Genomic DNA, 19,846 nt, shown 5'->3' with positions numbered 1-19,846 from the left:
AGAGAGGAAATTACAGGTCAATATCCTTGATGAATATAGATGCAAAAATTCTTAACAAAATATAAGAAAACCAAATTAAACAATATATAAAAGAATCATACACCATGATCAAGTGAGATTTATTCAGGGATGCAAGGATTGTTCAATATCCCCATTTATCAATGTGATATACCACATTAACAAAGGGAAGGGTAAAAATCACATGATCACCTCAATAGGCATAGTAAAAGCATTTGACAAAATCCAACACCCATCCATGAAAAAACTCCAACAAAATTGGTATAAAGGGAACATATCTCAACATAATAAAGGCCATTTATGACAAACCCAGAGCTAACATCATACTTAATAGCTAAAAACTGAAAGCTTTTGCTTTAAAATCAGGAACAGGACAAGAAAGCCCACTTTCACCATTTCTATTTTACATAGTATTGGAAGTCCTAGCCACAACAATCAGACAAGAAAAAGAAATATAAAAGCATCCAAATTGGAAGGGAAGAAATAAAACTGTCACTATTTGCAGATGACACAATAACTATGTATAGAAAACCTTAAAGTCTCCACCAAAAAAGTATTAGAACTAGTGAATGAATTCCGTAAAGCTACAGGATACTAGATAAATATTCAAAAATTGATTGCTTTTTTATAAACTACTAATGAAGTATCAGAAAGAGAAAGCAAGAAATAAATCCCATTTATAATCACATCATAAAGAATAAAATACCTAGGAATAAACTTAACCACAGAGGTGAAAGACCTATACTTTGAAAACTATAAGACGATGAAGAAAACTGAAGGTGATACAAATAAATAGGTAGATATCTTGTGTTTAGGATTGGAAGAATTAATATTGTTAAAATGTCCATACTACCCAAAGCAATCTACAGACTTAAATCAATCCCTATCAAATTACCCAAAACATTTTTCACAGAACTAGAACAAATTATCCTAAAATATGTATGAATTTTACTCTGAATAACCAAAGTAATCTTGAGAAAAACAAACAAACAAATGAACAAGCAAAAATCTGGAAGTATCACTCTCCTGGACTTCAGAGTATAATTCAAAGCTACAGTAATCAAAACAGTATGGTACTGGCACAAAAACAGACACATAGATAAATGGAATAGAATAAAGAGCCCAGAAGTAAACCCACACACCTATGTCAATTAATCTACAACAAAGGAGGCAAGGATATACAATGGAGAAAAGACAGTCTCTTCAATAAGTGGTGCTGGGAAAACTGGACAACTACATGTAAAAGAATGAAATTTGAACACTTTCTTACACCATATATACAAATAAACTCAAAATGGGTTAAAGACCTAAGTGTAAAATGACACCATAAAACTCCTAGAAGAAAACATACACTGTTTGACATGCCTTAGTAATATATTTTTGGATCTGTCTCCTCAGGCAAGGGAAACAAAAGCCAGAATAAACAAGTAGGACCTAATTAAACTTAAAAGCTTTTGCACAACTATGGAAACCCTAAAAAAAAAAAAAAAAAAAACAAAAGGCAACCTACAGAATGGGTGGGAGAAGATATTTGCAAATCACATGTCTGATAAGGGGTTAATATCCAAAATATATAAACAGCTCATACAACTCAATAGCAAAAACCAAACTGGCCAAAAGGCACATGAAAAGAGGCTCAACATCACTAATTATTAGAGAAATGCAAGTCAACACTGCAATGACATATCATCTCACACCTGTCAAAATGGCTACCATGAAAAAATCTACAAGTAGCAAATACTGGTGAGGATGTGAAGAAAAGGGAACCTTAGTTCACTGTTGGTGGGAATGTAAATTGGTACATCCACAATGGAAAACAGTATGGAGGTTCCTAAAATAATTAAAAATAGAACTACCATATGGTCTTAGCAATTCCACTCATAGGTATATATCTGAAGAAAATGAAAATACTAATTTGAAAAGACACATGCACCCCAATGTAAGTACCCCCAATACAGCAGTACTTACACTAGCCAAAATATGGAAGCAACCTAAGTGTACCTTGACAGATGAATGGATAAAGATGTGGTATATAATATATGCACAATGGAATATTACTTAGCCACATGTAAAACAATATGATTGACCTGGAGGGTATTATGCTTTTGAAGTTATTATGCTTTTGAAGTAAGTCAAAGACAAATATTGCATGTTTTCAGTTACATGTGGAATCTAAAAAAATGAAACTAATGAATATAACAAAACAGAAACAGGGTCATAGATACAGATAACAAACTAGTGGTTACCACTGAAGAGAGGGCTGTGGGGAGGGGCAAGGTAGGGGAAACGGCTTAAGAAGTGCAAACTATTAGGTATAAAATAAAATGCAGAGATGTGTTGTAGAACACAGGAAATATAACCAATATTTTATAACTTTAAATGGAGTATAATTATAAAAATATCAAATCACTATGTTTTACACCTGAAACTAATATAACATTGTAAATCAACTATACTGAAAGTTTTAGAAAAGGTAGGGGTGCTGTCCTGTTCCAGCACTTTGCAAGCCTGTAGAGACAGGTTGTGTGGGGCAGTGGTTACTGTCATGGATTCTAGTGCCTGCTAGCTGGGCCCAGTGCTGGCACTGACCCTGCCTGCAGGTCACTTTGCCTCTCAGTGATGTTGGTTCTTCGTCTGTGAAGGGGTTCTGGACAGTCTATCCCCCCAGGTGGCTGTGAAGCCTCAGGGTGCTTGCTCCTTTACAGGTGCCTGCAGCCTTCCCAGCACCCTGCCACTGCTCATAGCACCCTCCTCCTCTCCAAACCTACCCAGCTCAAGGTGGCAGCAGCCTGGTTACAGCCACAGGTTGAACACAATCTATCTTCTGCACTTCCTTGGAAACAGATTGGGGTTGGGGCAGGAAGTTTAATGGTTAGAGCTCTGCTTGACCAGGAGCAGGACACAGAAGGGCAAGTCAGCAGCAGACCTGGGCTTGAGTGCTGACCCTGCATTCCCTGTATAAGGCTTGGTTATCCTTGGATTCAGTTTCCTCACCTGCAAACTGGGGATGCTGATAGTTGTGAAGATCACATGTGGGACGCATGGAAGGCATCTGTCCTGGTGCCAGTCATGCCCTTCCTTCCTCTGAACACCATCAGATGCAGCCTAGATGGTGAGCAGCAAATCCCCTGGACCCCAGCTTCGCCAAAATCCCTTTCATCTCCCAATGTTCCCTGAAAAGAGTTTTCTCGCAGCCCCAGTGGGAGGTTGCCTTTGTCCTCAGACCCACCTGCCTGGTGTGTCCTGCATCCTGCCCCTTGTCACTCTTAGCATCTGCAACGCCTCTACTCCCCCACACTTGGTGCCACCTTGGAGTCCAGTCATCATGCTTCCCCACCTCCCTCCCTGTTCTGTTCACTTCCTCCAACTTCTCTTCAAATTTTCCAATCTTTTCCTCTATGTCTCTAGATATATTTGAGACAGTCATATTACCTTTTTTCCAGCTTTTTATTGTGGTGATATATACATAACATCTCAACAGGAGGCCAAGTTAGAAAAGGAATTATCTCAACAGTCTGTGGATGTGGCTTTGTCTAATGGAGTGAAACCTAGTGAAATCCACAACAAGGACCACAAGGTTCTTGAGAAGTTTATGTCAGTAGAAACACTGCCATCTTGTACTGAAAGGGACAGAGAAAGTACAAAATGAAAAGTTGGACCCTCAGATTTCTACTAGCAGGAAGTAACCTGATAGAACTCTTCCAGTGCAAACATGTGCTACTTTCTGTAAAAAGGGACATGGTAAGTGTCCACAATTATTTGTTTCTTCATAATTTTTACAGTAAGTCTCTATTATTTCAAGTGAATTTATAATAAAATTTTTAATCTTTAAAGAACTTGGTGGCCCCAAGACAAGTAGATCTCTGCACCTGCTCCCCAGATTCTTAATGTTTACACAGAGGTCTTAACTGGGTTCAGTCAGGTAAACTGTCCAGCTGGTCTCACCAACACCTTCCTCTCTCAGGGCTGCATCCTTGGAGCAGTACCCACTGTGGGCAAAACCTACATTCCAAGGGCGGGGGAGGGGTGAGGAGCCCCCAGTTGCCCAGGTCCGGCTCCAGGGTCAACCTGCAATTATCTCCTCTTGATGACCTCTTCCAACAGATGAGACTTTGAATTTTAAGTTTAACGGGATGAGACTCTTGGGGACCTTGAGGCATAGTGAATGATTTAGCATTTGAGAAGGAAGGACATGAGTCATTAGAGGTCAGTGGCTGGACCCCTAATGACCCATCCTCTTGTAAAATTCCCTCCTGCTGAGTGTGGGAAAGACCTGTGAGTATCCACCCCATGATTATGTCATGCTGTACAGTACCAAGTGAGTCTGAGAAAGGGATGTTACCCTTGGTGGCCCTGACCTGATCACATGGAGGAACAGATGAGTGCAAAGTGCACTGGATCTTGAAAGCAAGTTGGGCACATTTGGTGACACTTATACAAGCACCTGACCTCTGAGCATTAGTATTTATTCCTTGGCATAGTGCCATAGCTGTCCTGATGTCTCCCCGCAAACTGGGGTCCCTGGACGCAGGGATCCTATGTGCCCTCTGCTTTCCGCCTCAGCCTGGGGGCTCCCAGCGATTACTGCCTTCTACGGACCATGGCTGCAAGAGCTCCGGACACACGTGGCACGCTGCTTCTCCAATTGCACGCGCGTGTGTGTGCGCGAGCGGCAGGTGGTCAGGTCCGGGTCAGGGGTGTGGCCCACAAAAGGAGGCGGTTTCCCAGCATCCCCCAGGGCCCGCGCGAGCCGCTGTCGGCTCAGTCAGGTCGCAGATGCAGGATTGACTACATGGAGATCAAAGGGGCTGGGGGCTCAGGTCCAGGCTGGCGGGGAGCCTGCACCCTGGCTGTCATCCTGCTGTACCTACACTCACTGCTGCTGCACACTGAGGTGGCTGGGACCACCACAGCGGGACCGCCACAGCCAGCCGCAGCGGGACCACCACTGCGCGCCGAAGAGGGTGAGTGGGCAGGCGGGCAAGAGGGTCAAGGTCGCTTTCCCCTCATATGTCCCTCTCCTCCCCCTACTGCCCCCCCCCCACCGCCCCGACGGTAGACAGGTAGGACCTCTACCTGCCCAGCGGTTTCAGGAGTCCCTGGGTCCTTGGGGGGCATGGGAGGTGGGGGAAGGGAGGGCCATCTTCCCCGCCGGCTCTTCCCGCTAGATCTCAAGCGTCCTCAGTCCAAGGACTCGAGTCCTGACCTGGCCGGTCCCTGTCGGCCCCCGCACCCTCTTCATTTGGGAAATGAGGGAGTACTGCTTTCAGAGGGGAATTGTCAAGCAGAGTATGCTCCATTTGGCCTCAGTCTGTCTAGAATATTGGGCTGGGTGAGAAGGATATAACCACTTCATCTCAGTGGCATCGCTCTGGAAGGCCTCAGTTTCTGGGACTTCAGACAGCGGGGTGCTAGTTACGTGAACTAGGTCTGGGAAAGGGTCTGGAGCAGCACCACCTCCCGGCCTGGACCTCTGCCCCTGGCTGGTGTGCTGAGACCCTCTGCAGCTGCCTCCCTTCCCGCCCCCTCCAGACCCGCAGGCTGCTTCCTTAGCGCTGCCATCAACAGCGAAGCCAGGTGGCCCTTTGTCATGTGGGCCATGTCATTTCACCCTGGGCCGTGGATTTCCCAGCTATGAAGTGGGAGGATGGGCTGTGGTGGCCCTGGGTCCTATGGATGCTGACATTTAGAGGCACCGAGGTTGGCATCCATTACACAGGTGCCTCATGGGTGGGACTGTCTCCACAGTGTGTGGGCGGCCTGCCGTAACTGGGAGGATCTTTGGTGGCCGGGACGCACCTGAGAAGCGGTGGCCATGGCAGGTCAGCCTGCTCTACAATGGTCAGCACATCTGTGGAGCCGCCCTCATCAGTGCCTACTGGGTGGCCTCAGCTGCCCACTGTTTCCAACTGTACGTCTTTCCCACAGCCCGCTGCTGGGTGGGATGCGGAGGGAGCACAAATGAGCAGAACAGAAGGGGATGAAGGTTGTCCCAGGCTTTTTTATCCCAGGTTTTTTAGGCTTTGCTGCCACCAGGTGTCTCTGTGTGTGCTGTTGCCCCTGCCTTTGACTCAGCAGTTCCCTCTCCCTGGAAGGCCATCCTTGCTCCCCACTGGACTCCAGTCTCCTGACTGTCTGAGTCACATATCCCAGGACAGGGGCTATCTACCTCCTCTCTCCCTCCAGGGATGCCTCCTCACACTTTGGTAAGACTTGCCAAGATGTTGTGGTTGTCTCAGCTGTGTGTACTTTACTTTTAAACAGCTAAATGGAAATTAACTCAAACTGTGATGATCAATAAATACTGGAAAATAGACTTTAGTTCCACTGAAAGTGCTTCCAGTCTACTCTTTACCTTCCCTAAACTTAAGGAATTAGATCTTGTTCCCACTCAAGGTGGACTCTGGTTTCTACATCTTGCCCAGCTCTAGAGAGTCCACAAGATCTCAGCCTTACTTGCCTCTTGTGCAAATGGCGGTGGGTGTGTATTGTCTCTGGCCACATGCTTTAGGCTTTGTGTTAGAACCATAGTCCCAGGGCCCCCACTTCCCAGGGCTGGGGGCATCCATCAGGCCCTGGTGTGGACAAGCATTTTGCCCCCTTCAAGCCAGGCTATCCACAGGCCATCTCCAGCACAACCGCTGGAGGCTTCCCTGGGTCCTGACCACTTGCACAGTCTGACATGTTTCTCTCTGGAGGCATCCTGGGACCCAGCTCTTCTTGTCACTTCTGTTGAAGCATGTGCCAAAGAGGAGCTGTGGTCACCACCGTCCCAACAGGCCAGAGCGAGGCATAAAGCAGATGGCCTCTGTCCGGGGAGATGGGACACAGCAGTCAAGAGAGTCGGCTGCCCCTCAGGTGCATTCTGGGCTTGTTCTGTGCCCAGAGTGGGTGGGGAGAGTGTCACCCTCCAAGTCAGGAGGATAGAGCTGCTGGCATCAGCTGGCTTTGAGATCCCACTTGGGTTCTATTCATTCATTCAGCACCCACGGGTGCCAGGCCCCATGTGAGGCCCACTGTGGGGGACATGGAGATGCAGGACCCACCTTGAAGTTTCTTATCCTAGCAGGAAAGTGAGACACAAGCCCAACTACTGTGATGCAGGATGGGAGGCCAGAATGTGCAAGAGGGTAGACCCTGAGCCACTATTAGAGGAAGCTCTATGGGTCCCATCAGAGGAGGGGCTTGGAGCTGGAGGGGCCTTGTGGGAGGAGTCTGGGTAGGGAGACAGCCCAAGCAGGACATGTGGGTGGAAAGTTGCTCATGTTCCAGTAGCCAGAAGTTTAGTTCCACGCGCTCCTCTATTTGCTCCACAAAGGCTTGTTGAGTGCCTGTCAACAGAGGAGGACCAGCTTTTAGAGAAATCAGCGTGTGAGGACCGGGCAGGAGGGGGATGCATCATTCTGGGCTGGGAAGTAGGGTCTTTGAGAATCACCCCAGGCCCTGAGAACTTCCAAGGGTTCTGGTCAGAGCTGGGAATGAGCCAAGTCTCTGCTCATCTAAACTGAAGGTGTACAGTTTGATGTACCCCCAACGTTTCTTTCCAGCACGAAGATTCTCTGCTCCTTTGATTCTGGTGCGTGCTGGGAAAGCCATCAGAAACTTTCAAAGGACAAATGTGCTGAGGCTATGGACAGCAATCAAACCTACCTCAGTATCAGGAAGGGAGGAGAGAGAATGGTTTTGAATAACGGTGGGGTCTCACCAGGAGGAGGGGGTGGGAGGGAGGCAGCCAGGGCGAGGGTGCTGGCCCAGCACCCGGCGGACGTGGGTGATAACGCAGCTTCCCCACGACAGGTCCCATGATCCATCTGCCTACAAAGTCCTGCTAGGGTACTATCGGCTAAAAACTCCTACCTCCCACAGTCGGCAGGCATCAGTGTACCGAGTCATCGTCAACACTGACTTTAACAAGCGCTACTACATGGGGAGTGACATCACCCTGTTGCAGCTGTATCGGCCCGTGGACTTTTCCGACTACATCCGCCCCGTCTGCCTCCCGGGACCTAACACACAGTTGCCCCCTCATACCTCCTGTTGGATAACTGGCTGGGGGATGGTCACCGAGGAACGTGAGTGGGGGCAGGGCAGGCGAGGAGAGCAAGGGCTGAGGAGGAGGGGGGAGAGCAGTGACCATTGTGGACCCCTTCCAGACCTGATAGCATGTCTGCTATCAGTTCAAGTTTCCTTCGGTCCATGGTCCAAAACAGTCTGAACATCTCTAACTTTTGGAATCAGGCACCTGAGCTCTTTGACTCAGCCATTCAGGATTCCACCCTGACTCCCAGGCCCTGTTTGGGCCAGGCCCCTTCGGGACACCTCTTGAGCTTCCACTGCTGTAGAAGTTACTTGGGGCAGAAGTAAGGAACTGAAGGTAGGCCTGCTCTCTGGCCTGGGAGGTGGAGTTGGGGCATTTATGTCTTAAGAACCTTTACATCTGTGAACCTCACTTCCCTCACCCCTTAACTCAAGTGGAACTTGCCCTTTCTGCCAGCTTGCTGGGCTTGCATATTTTTAGACCGAGAGAGGAGAAATGTTGGGCAAAGATTTTTGCTCTAGGGTGAATGCTTTTGATTTAGAAAAATAATAACATTGAGTGAAAAAAAAAGGAGAATGTCAATTTGGCATGATTTGTAGGTCATGATTTGGCAGAGTATCTCAGTGGAGGCCTTTGGGGCAGGACTTTCTTTGCTATGCAGGCCAGTGCCAGCATCCCTGCTCCTGGCCACAGATGTCAGTCACAACGCCTCGTCATGAAGACAGCCAACTCTCCAACATTTCCAAAGACACTCTCCTGGGAGGGACTGTCACTTGTTAAGAACCACTGACAGGGCAAGGAGGATTCTCCAAGACAGGTGGGAGGGCAGGAGTTGGGGCATGAAGGGGAGCCACAGGCTGCAGCAGCTACCAGGACCGGGAGCAGATGACACCAAAGGGAGTCTCAGCTGGCAGCTGTCCTTCCCCCTCCGTGCCCTCCCCTGACCGCAGTTGCTGAGCCTGGGCCAGCCCAGCGACACGTGAGGCACACACAGCAAGTGCTCCATAGGAACGAGCTGTCACCATAACGCCGTGCTGCCATGGGAAGATGCCTTCCATCTGTGAGCAAGATCTAGAAATAGAACCCATGTGGGCAGTGCCCCCAGACCAGGTGCTGCTCAAGAGGCAAGGCCATGCCTTGTTTGTCACGCCACCTAACCCTACTGGGCATTGTTAAGGACATCACTGCCATACTTTGGCCAAGCCAGGACTTCCAGCGTCCACCCACTGTGCCTCCGCTTCTGTCTCCACATAGCAGCCAGATTCGTTGTTTTTTAAATATAACCCTTCAGTGGTTTCCCAGTGTGCTCAGAATGAAATCCAAGCTCCACATCCTGGTGAGGAGGCCCTGCTTGCTCTGGACTCTGCTATGATGTTGCCTCATCATTTTCCCCCGCCACTCCCACCCCACTGCAGCCACGATGAGCTCCCTCCTCGTCCTCCCCACCACAGGCCCCACATTTGCTCTCTCGTCTGCCCTGGATGTCTTTCCGCCTCACCTTTGCACATCTCTGATGGCTTCCCCAGTCCTGGCAGCTAGAACTGATGGCACCTCTATTAGCAGGAAGGTTAGGGAGGGAGCTGGTTTCTCTCCCAGGGTACACCCCACATCTGAACCCCTCTCCCCCCCACACACAGGGGTCCTGTCTGCTCCCTACACACTGCAGGAGGGAGAGGTTGGTGTCATCGACAGCCAGGTTTGTACATCGTATTTCCAGGGGCCAGATCCCAACAACAATACCTATTCTATACGTGATGACATGCTGTGTGCCGGGGACCTCATGACAGGAAAGTCCATCTGCCGAGTAAGTGACGTGGGCTGCCTCTCCTCTCCTGTGGCATCTGTCACCTCTCCTCTGTGTCTTCTCTGAACCCTGCCCCAGCCCCGGACTTCCTCTTCCTGGGCCCACCCCATCCTGAAGCATCAGAGCTGCAGCACAGAAGCCCCCAAAGGGTGCTTGTCTATCCCATCCAGTTTCTTGATAACTTTTAGGAGCTTTGTTGAAGGACAGCATACATAGAAAAGGGCATACTTTACAAGTGTATTGTTGGATGTGTTTTTTTAGACATTGACACATTCATGTAACAGGCACCCAAATGGTCTTACACCTCCTTCCTGTCACTGCAGAGTAACCTTAACCTGGCTGCTAGTGCCCTGTGGGTTCACGTCAGGACTTAAACGGAATCTCACTCGACACACCCTCGGCTGGTCCCTTTCAGTCACGTCTGTGAGGTCTGTCCATCTTGTGTGGAGTTTTGGTTGTGTGTCATATTGTTGTACTTATTATTATTGTTGTGTGAATATACTGTAATTGTTGTGTGAATGTACTGTATTATTGTTGTGAATTATTGTTATTGCTTATTGTTGTGTGAATATACTGTAATTTTCCTTTTCCATTCTAGTGTTGGCGGCATTTGGGTAGTTCCTGCTTGAGACCATTGCGAATGGCATTGCTGTGAACATCCTTGTGCGTGTGTTTTAGTGCACATGGGTTCGCAGTTTGGCTGGGTATAGCCCTGGGAGTAGAATTACTGCACCATAAAATGTGCACATGCTCACCTCTCCTAGACACTGGAGAGCAGCCTTCCAACCTGCTCGGACCCATCTGCACTCCCACCAGCAACGGCTGCTCCACGTGGCTGCCAGGACTTCACACTGTCTACCGTTTTCATTTTAACCATTGCATGCATTTTCCGTTTGCATTTCTCTGGTGAATAATGAAGGCAAGCACTTTTTCATATGGGTATTGCCTTTTCTGTTGTGTCTATCTAAGTTTTTTTGCCCTTATTTCAAATTGAACTGTGGGCTGTGAGTCCAATGTTGCGTGCGTGCACTGTCAATGTCTTCTCCCACTCTGGGCAGTGCTTCTATTTTACGGTGCGGAAGCTGAGGCCCAGAAAGGGAAGTGGACAGCCCAAGGAAAGAGAGCATGATCACAGTCAACCTTGGAGGGGCCATGTCCTCCTCTGGGGCTGTGGCCCCACAAGCTTCCTCACACAGCCTCCTCTCCCTCTCCTGCACCTTCTTTCTAGCACTTTCTGTCTCCCAGAAACATGCTGACATCTGAAAACACACCACATGACCCTTCCCACCTCTGCCCACTGCCCTCATTCTCTGCCTGCCTTCCCAGCAGGGCTGGCCCCAGGGTGTCTGCACTTGCCCTCTTGCTTCCTCACTTCTCCTTCTTGCCTGAGCTCACTGCATCAGACTTCTGCACCTGCCATTCCTCCAGACGGCTCTTATCGAGATGACCAAAGGCCTCGGTCTCACCGGGGCTGCTGGTGGACATCCTCCCCGCCTCCACTCAGCAGCGCACCCTCCAGCATCTTTCATCAGACTCGGAGGGCGGCCCCTCCTGTGTTTCCTGCTCTCTTCCTCCTTCTTCTGACACCAGCACACCAAGGACCCACCCCTCAGCACTCACCCTGTTTTCTTGTCTTGCTCCATTCTTTCCTTAGATGGAGAGGAAGGGTCATATAGGGCAAACCCCATGCCTTACTGTTTCTTGCCTGTCTTTGTTACCCTTGCTGCCACAATCGTGTCCTGACAGGTCTCCCTGCAGCATTTCATGTCCTCCCACTGGCTGTGTTCCACCCAGCCCCAGAACCACCCTGCCATCCTTTTAGAATTCGATTCAGGTCACATCACTTCCCTGCTGAGTGTCCTTAAGTGCTCCCTTCACCCCCAGCCCCTGGCTGATGAGAGCTGGGAGCTGGCCTTGCTAGTCCTTGGCCTCAGCCATGCCAAGCGTGCTGGCCACCTCTGCCTGCATCTTCCAGAGTCAGGCCTTGCTCACCCCTCCAGTCTTTTTGTCAGGGAAGCTTTCTGAAGGCCCTCCTCTGGGCACCCCTGTTCCACATCTGGAGTCTGCAGATGTGTGGGATGCATTGTCCGTGTTGTGTTGCATGTCACCTCATCGTCTCCCACACGCAGGGCGTGCTCAGGCATGCTCATTCAACAGAAGGCTGGAGGGGTGCTGTGTTTCCTTGGTCCCCACATTTGCCCTGTGGGATGGAAGCGTTCTGCCCCATGGTGGCAGGTGCCTTCCAGCCTTGGCATCCCACGCTCAAAGTTCCTCACATTCTTCTGGGAGCCCCTTGGTATCCCCTGCAATTCCAGCCACCCCACCAGCCTGGGCACAGGCATCACCTCTTTTCCTCTGAGCACATCCAACAGCTTGGCATTTTCTAAAGACGCTTAATCAAGAAATCGAGGAAAAACTGGAGTCCTTAATGAGTCAAAAATGAAGTCCCAGGTAGGATGCAGTACTAGGCAGAGGATTTAGCTAGAGGCCTCCAGGCCTGCCATGGCCGTTCTGGAGGACACTGGGGGGTGCCTTCTCCCACGTGGGGCTGGAAGGGCAGAGGCCTGGCATCCAGATCCTGGGGTCCCCCTGTGTATTCTTGTAGACGTGAAATGGGCTCCAAGCCCCCACCCTTGAGATTTTGATCCAGGAGGTCTGCAGTGGGACCCTGTGTCTGGACCTTTCAATTTGCCCAGGTGATTCTGATGAGAATAACTCACTCACATCCCCACCTTGCCACAAGGGCTCCTCAACTCCACTCTGGTGTCTTCACACTGTCTGAGCAGTGCATGTCCTTCTCCATCTTGGTCCCCATGACTCATGCCCTCTCTTTCCTCAGGGAGATTCTGGGGGTCCCCTTGTCTGCCAGCTGAATAATACCTGGCTTCTGATTGGGCTGTCCAGCTGGAGTCGGCCCTGCCAGGAGCCCGTAAGCCCCAGCGTCTTCACCAAGGTCTCCTACTTCGCCCAGTGGATCTCCGAGAAGCAGGCTGCCTCACCCAATGCTGGTCCTTCTTCCCCTCCTCCTGAGAGCAGACCTCCTTCTGAGCCCAGCTTCACTTCTCTGGGCAGCGTCCACAAGCCCAGGAGCTTCCTGACCCTTGTGACTTCACAGACCTTCCTCCTGCTGCTGAGTTTCCTCTGGACACGGTGGCCGTGACAGATGCATGGGGCCCTCCTGGCCCTCTCTCTGGAAGCCTGTCTGCGTTAGTGCCAACGGGTTCTACTTGAATGTGCTCAGCTCTGAGCCCTCCTGGCCATCTGAAGTCTGCTCCAGGCCTGATAAAATAAAAATAATGGAGGAAACTTCCTGCTCCTGTTTCTGACTCATCAGAGCCATCTCACACCCCTACCCCAGCTGTGCTTTGAGCTCCTCCCTGGATGGGGGTGGGGAAGGACAGGGGCACCCAGCAGCTGGCTGGCCATCTGGAGCTGAACCCTCCTCGGTGGGTCTTCCAGAAGAGCTGGCATGGCTCAGGGCCAAAACATCACTTCATGGAGGAAGTGGCATGCCCTAGGGCCTGCAGGGTAGTGGTGGCCAACATAATCGTCGTCCTAGCCATGGATGATTTGCCCTGAGCTGAGGATGGAGAAGGCTCTTCCAGGCCCACAGGCCACTGAGGCTCTGCTGGAAAGGCTTGATTTGAAGTAGACAGCAAAGGGTCCTGACCAGGAGGCTCAGGTCAGCCATCCTCAGAGCTCTGTTCCAAGGCTCAGCTCCAAGCCTGTTCCCCCTCTACCCACAGCCCTGTCTTCTGCCAGTCTCCAGGGCACCCTACTCCCCCCACCGTGGACTTGCCACGTCCTGCAGTGGTTGAGGTTGGGCTGGCCTAGGACTTGCTGGCCCAGCACTGAGCCCATAAGCCGTGTCCTGAGCTGCCCCCGGCAAACATGTCTGGGTCACAGAGTCTTAACTAGTTAGCAGATCTCTCAGAAGAGTCCTGCAACCACAGCCCCCAGTCTGGACCCCTGATGGTCAGGGAGCAGCCCTGAATCATTGCAGGTCCACTGAGTCCAAAGTGCCATCAGGTGTTCTGTGAAAATTCCTTCCAAACCTGTTGTCACCCAGATAGCCCTGTCACCTCACCAGCAAGTGAGAACAGGTGAAGTCACATGCACATGGTCACCAGAATCTTGCTTCCACTCACGCAGAAATTTCCTTCCCAGTTCAGCAGTGTCTGGAAGTGAGAAAGCCCTACCTTGACAGTGGGCTCAGTTATGGGCTCCCCAGCAGGGCTGCTGGGCCTGAGATGCGAGCAAGCGCTTGGTCAGTTCAGAACTGTAGCCTCGGCCACCCGTGGTCCCTGGAACTGTCACTTTCCTTCAACCCACAGTGGCCTCGTGCTGGCTGTGCTGGATTTCTCTCATATGGTGACTTCTGCTCTGTCCGTCAGCAGCACGTTTCTGTGTGGAGCATGGAGGGATGTGACTGCTTGCTTCTCCGTGAAGCTCCCTGGGCCCCCAGCTCAGTGGACACAAATACATTTCCCAGACACTCTGGAGACTTGACAAGTCACAGCTCCAACCCCAGCCCGCTTCCCTATTAGCTGGAATCAGCTTCAGTGCTCAGCATCATTATCCAGCTTTGGTCTCTTTTTACAGATCTGGACACAAGGCCTAGCCTGGGTAAGTAACCTGTCTGAGGTCCATGAGTAGTCACTAGTGGAACAGGAGTTCCGGCTCAGCCATCTTGAGAGTGCTCTGAGACCTCTTCTCCTCTCTAGTGCAGGCCCCTCACAGACTCTTCAGGCCCTGTCTGAATCCTTCTTTCAGGACTGACCTGTCCCAAATGTGGCCCAGAATTCCCTCTGGTCAGTGGTGATGAAAGATCCCAGATAACAAGATGGAGGGCAGAGTGCAGAGCAGATCTGCAGGGCCGATGGGTCTGGGGCTGGGGGACAGGCCAGGAGTGGCCTCTGCAGGGGGTTTCACCAGACCTGCCATCGGGAGCTTCCCACCTCATAATCAACCCTGGATGAGCTTGGGAGGTGACAAGAAAAAATGTAGATTTCAGAAACCAAAATCAATGAGAAACCCTGGAGACACTGGAGTGGCCTGTAGCTGGGGGAGAAGGGAAGGCAGTGAGAGAATGGGCTTGAAGAGGCCCTTTACATGTTCTGCTCTTGCCCCTTCCCACCCCACATCCTCAAGATAAATGCTGCCTCTCCTTCTCTGGTGCCAGTGTGTTTCAGGGTGGCCGTGTCAACTGGTATGTAGGTCCCACCAGCTACCTTCGAGCACTTGTCCTCCATCCCCCTACTTCTACACAGCCCCAAGGGCAGGGGGATTGTTACTAGGGAGACTTGATCCTTCCACTGTGATTTCTTCTAAGGCTTTAAAGTTGAAGCCCCGACTACAGGAGCTGCATGGGGGGGTCAGTACGGAGTAAAGATTAACAGTGGCCCTTTGGTGCCTGGGGACTTCTGCTCTGGGGGCACTCCCCCTTCTCCTTGAACTCGTCAGGACCTTACCCTTCTCTGGTGCACTGTACCAAACAGAGTGACAGAGTGTCTGCTAACCATGGTGAACACAAGCACACATGCCCACATAACTACACACTGAGTGTGACTGTCACAGGAGAAATACAACAGACTGCATGTTACAGATTACAGTAAGCCCCCTACATATGAAACTTCAAGTTGCAAACTTTCAAAGATGCAAACGTGCGTTCACATGTCCAATCATGTAAGTTAGTTCATGTGTCTGGCGTTATGTTGTCACTTGAGTGCATCTTCTACAAGTGGTTGTGCTTTTGTGCACTTTACTTTACCAGAGAAAGAACGAAGAGAGACAAGAGGAAGAAGAAGCAACTGAAGAACTGAACAGATTCACAACGCAGGAAATGGCAAGGGGATTTTCTTCATTTGAGGAGGCACTGTTAGTTTTTGTGGCACAGGACCCACACATAGAACGGTACACAAAGGTTGCAGCAGCCATTCAGAATGCAATCCAGTGGTACCGTGTCATCTGTGATGAGAAAAAAAAAAAAGCTACTACCCAGACATGACTGGATCATTTTTTTAAGAGGGTAGATAGAATTGAATCCAGCAAGGAACCAGAACCTGTGCCATCAAAGTCAGGCATGAGTGAAATTGCAGCTTGCCCTCCGTCTCCTATTGCCAACAATCCTTCAGCTCTACCATCTCCCACCTCCTCTCACTCTTCCAATCAGTAACTCTTCTTGCCGGTTCACTCGATGCCAGGCCCTGTATGCCAGCTGTTGTACTGTATTGCTGTACTTTTCAAGGTACTGTATTGTGAGATTAAAAATGTTTTCTTTATTCTTTGTGTTTGTTTGTTTTTTAGTATTATTTGTGTGAAAAGTATTATAAACTTATTACAGTATAGTACCATAGAGCCGATTGTGTTAGCTGGGTACCTAGGCTAACTTTGTCGGACTTAAAGAACAAATTGGACTTACTAATGTGCTCTCAGAACGGAACTCATTCATACGTATAGGGGACTTACTGTATTTGAAATAAAGTTGTTGGAAAAGACAGATCAAAAAATTTTAATAAGCTAATTAATATCCTTACAGATATAGGAAAATATTATTAGCAATAAGACCCAAGACAAGGAAACCACAGAAAAGAACAAAGTCAAAATATTACATAGGAATAATATAGTAGTTGAATAAAAGAGCACACTAGATTGAGTGAATAATAGGATAAACACAGATGAGAGAGAAATGCAACCATTACCTTGTATGGACATTACAAAGTATGGACCTCGGAGCTGGCACACTAAGGGAGGATAATTTGTAAAGTGTTTATTTACAAAAGAACTAACTACCAAAGTATGGTTGGGGTACATGGAAAAGAGAAGGCCCAGTTCAGGTGCCTGGCCCAAGCAGCAGAAACAGAGATTTCGCCAGTTCTAGGCTCTAATAGTTTGGGTGGGAAAACCACGGAGAGGCTGCCTTGAGAGAAGGGGAGACCTGCAGTTGAGGGACATAGCGAGCCTAGGAAACCTCACACGAGGAGGTTTCATGGAAATAAATGCCCTGACCACTTTGTTTCCTTCCTCAAATCTTCAGCTAAGGCTCCCCACTGGCTGACCGCAACTGCCGCCAGAGGGAGTAGGAGCCTGTCCACACCTTCCCACTTCCCACCCCACCCCACAGACAAGGAGGGTATGAGAGTTTGCCTGGAGGGACAAAGATCACCCCAAGATCAGCAGGAGGGGTGAGGTGGCCCCTGGAGGGACAATTGGGAGACAACTGCCACAGGTGGTCTAGATTATTTGGATTGACTCTTCCGCTAAAAAAAAAAAAAAAAAAAAGAAGGAAAGAAATTAAGTTTGAATCAATTTATTAAAAAAAAATCTTCATGAAGAGGTAGAAAGAGAGTGGAGATCTGTCAGACCAAATTCTGGAGGAAAGCCTACAATCAGAATATCTGAGACCCAAAGTTATTTTTGCTACAAGCGTATTCTAATATATAGGTCAAAACTGGGCCTCAGCAGACATCTGCCAAGGCAACAGGAAGGAAGCTGTATTAGTCAGGGCTTTCCGGAGAACCAGCTGCATGTTTATCTATCTATCTATCTATAGAGAAAGACGGTTTTAAGGAATTGGCTCATTATAGAGACTAAAAATCCAAAATTTGCAGGGTGGGCTGACTCAGGAAGAACTGATGCAGCAGTCTGAGGGCATATTAATCATATTTTAAATGTTTTGTATTTCATGATGGTTTGACATGTTGGGAGGCCTTGCTGGCCTGGAAGAAATAATAATCAACTGTGAACATACCTTTTATATGCAAACAACAAATCCCAAGTCCATACCCGCAACAGCTTTCTTTATCTAACTCTCACACTCCAAGCCAGTATTTCCCCTGCCCTAAATCACTGCAGAAAACTGGAGACCACCCATATAGCCTAGAGCCCGCTAACATTATTCACACTCTCTAATCCTAAACTGTTTTCCTGCCTGTCTCGCTTTTTCCACAGAAACCACAATAAAGGCTCTGGGCCATGCTTTCCTCTCACTCCTGCTTCTGTCTCCTGACCAGACTGATGCTTCATCATGTGGCCCTGTGTTGGGTAGAGGGCCCCCTCCTCTTGGGAAGTGTAAGTCATGAAAGTCTTCTCTCAATGGCACTGCCCTCTGTGTCATCGCCTGGTCACCTCCATAAGTTAAAATCCCACCGGTACATTTTAATACAAAGTCCAAAGGCTGTCAGGCTGGAGACCTAGGAGGAGACGATGTTGCAGTTGAAGTGTGAAGGCAGTCTGCTGGCAAAATACTTTCTTGCTCCAGGACAGTTTGTCTTTTGTTCTAGTCAGACCTTCAGCTGATTGGATGAGGTCCACCGGCATCATAGAAGACAATTTCCTTTCCTCAAAGTCCACTGACTTAAATGTCCAGAATAATGTTTGGCCAAATATCTGGTCACTGTGACTTAGGCAAGTTGACCTATAAAATTAACCATCTCAAGAACCTTAGAGGAAATACACCCCACATTACACTGGGACCCCAAAGAGCCTAATAGGATAAGATACACTGTTCACCCTCAAGCCTGGTAACCAGACTAAAAGGGAAGACAAGGGTAGGGGCAAATTTGCACTTATAGTTTGACCAGCCAGGGGTCACATCAAGCTGTGAATGTAGTCTGAGGTGGTCTGTGACCCATACAAATGCCGAACTACTCTAGAGGATGGTACCTTCATTTTTGGTATAAGGAAATCCCTATAATTAGTTGACCAGCATGTGGTCAAACATAACCAACCACAAAAGGAAACAAACCTCCCCAAATAAGAACCAGAAGAAATAAGAGAAAGCAGAAATGAACAAAGATTTCAGACTGTAAATGCCAAAGATTTAAAAATATCTCCACTTATTAACCTGTATCTGTTAGCTTTACTGAATAGCAAATGATCTCAAAACTACCGGCTGGAAGTGCCACTTCTGACTCCCCGGTGAAACTGGTAAAGATTATTTTTCCAAAATAAGTCTCGGGACTTCCCTGGTGGCACATTGGTTAAGAATACGCCTGCCAGGGCTTCCCTGGTAGTGCAGTGGTTGAGAATCCGCCTGCCAATGCAGGGGACACGGGTTTGAGCCCCAGTCTGGGAAGAAACCACATGCTGTGGAGCAACTAAGCCCATGCGCCACAACTACAGAGCTCGTGTGCCACAACTACTGAATCCTGCATGCCTAGAGCCGGTGCGCCACAACAAGAGAAGCCACCACAATAAGAAGCCCGTGCACTGCAACAAAGAGTGTCCCCTGCTCGCTGCAACTAGAGAAGGCCCGCACACAGAAATGAAGACCCAACGCAGCCAAAATATAAATTAATTAATTAATTAAAAACAAAAAGTCTCCAGAAATGGTCCTATGGGCATATAACAAATGAAGAAGAATTTATTCAAGAAAACCTACAAAAACTTAGCGAGAATAGCAAAAGTCTTTGGAACTTGAATCACTACCTACTTCTTCCTTACTCCATCCCAGCTCAACATGACAACAGATGGCCATGGACAACAGGCTCCCTCTCCCTCCAGCTCCCAGTCTGAGGGTTATAACATCCTCTTGGGAGAGGCAGAGTGCTGACATGTTCTCATTCTCTCCCCAGGTATTCATTGTGGAGGCAAGAGTGGCCAAGAGATTGGGGCTCTTTCTTCTGTCCAGTTCTTATTGACAAAGGTTTTGTCCCTATGGACAAAGGCTCTACCTTGGGTGTGGTGCATGGAAAATACTGGAACCACAACTGCCCTCGCCCCTGTCTAAAAAGCAAGGTGTCCATGCTAGGATTGGTAAGCCAAGACGACCTGAGGCTACTACCCCCTCCAGCTCCTAAAGCAGGTGACAGAGAAGTGTGCCTATCCCTATCTTCTGCTCTAGAGTTCAGAAATTTTGCCCAGGGAGAAGCAGGTCATATAACAAAGAGATCTGAAGGTCTTCCCAAAGGAGCTGACTTTATTTGCAACAGAATGTGGGAGAGTTCAAACTGAAGAGTTCCCTCAAAAAATAATGGAGCTTGTGG

The 19,846-nt window shown here is 49.0% G+C and overlaps 1 long non-coding RNA gene across 1 annotated transcript in view; it reads left to right on the top strand.

The window, feature by feature from the left end:
• The window catches only part of LOC309662709, a 435,223-nt gene that overhangs the window by 14,940 nt on the left and 400,437 nt on the right, over window positions 1-19,846 (top strand). The gene's annotated exons all lie outside the window — the stretch shown is intronic.

The sequence above is a fragment of the Balaenoptera physalus genome (assembly GCF_965194825.1).
Source record: "Balaenoptera physalus genome assembly, chromosome: 6".
NCBI lineage: Eukaryota > Metazoa > Chordata > Mammalia > Artiodactyla > Balaenopteridae > Balaenoptera > Balaenoptera physalus.
Note: the sequence above shows the minus strand (reverse complement) of the source record. Positions and strands in the feature narration are given on the sequence as shown.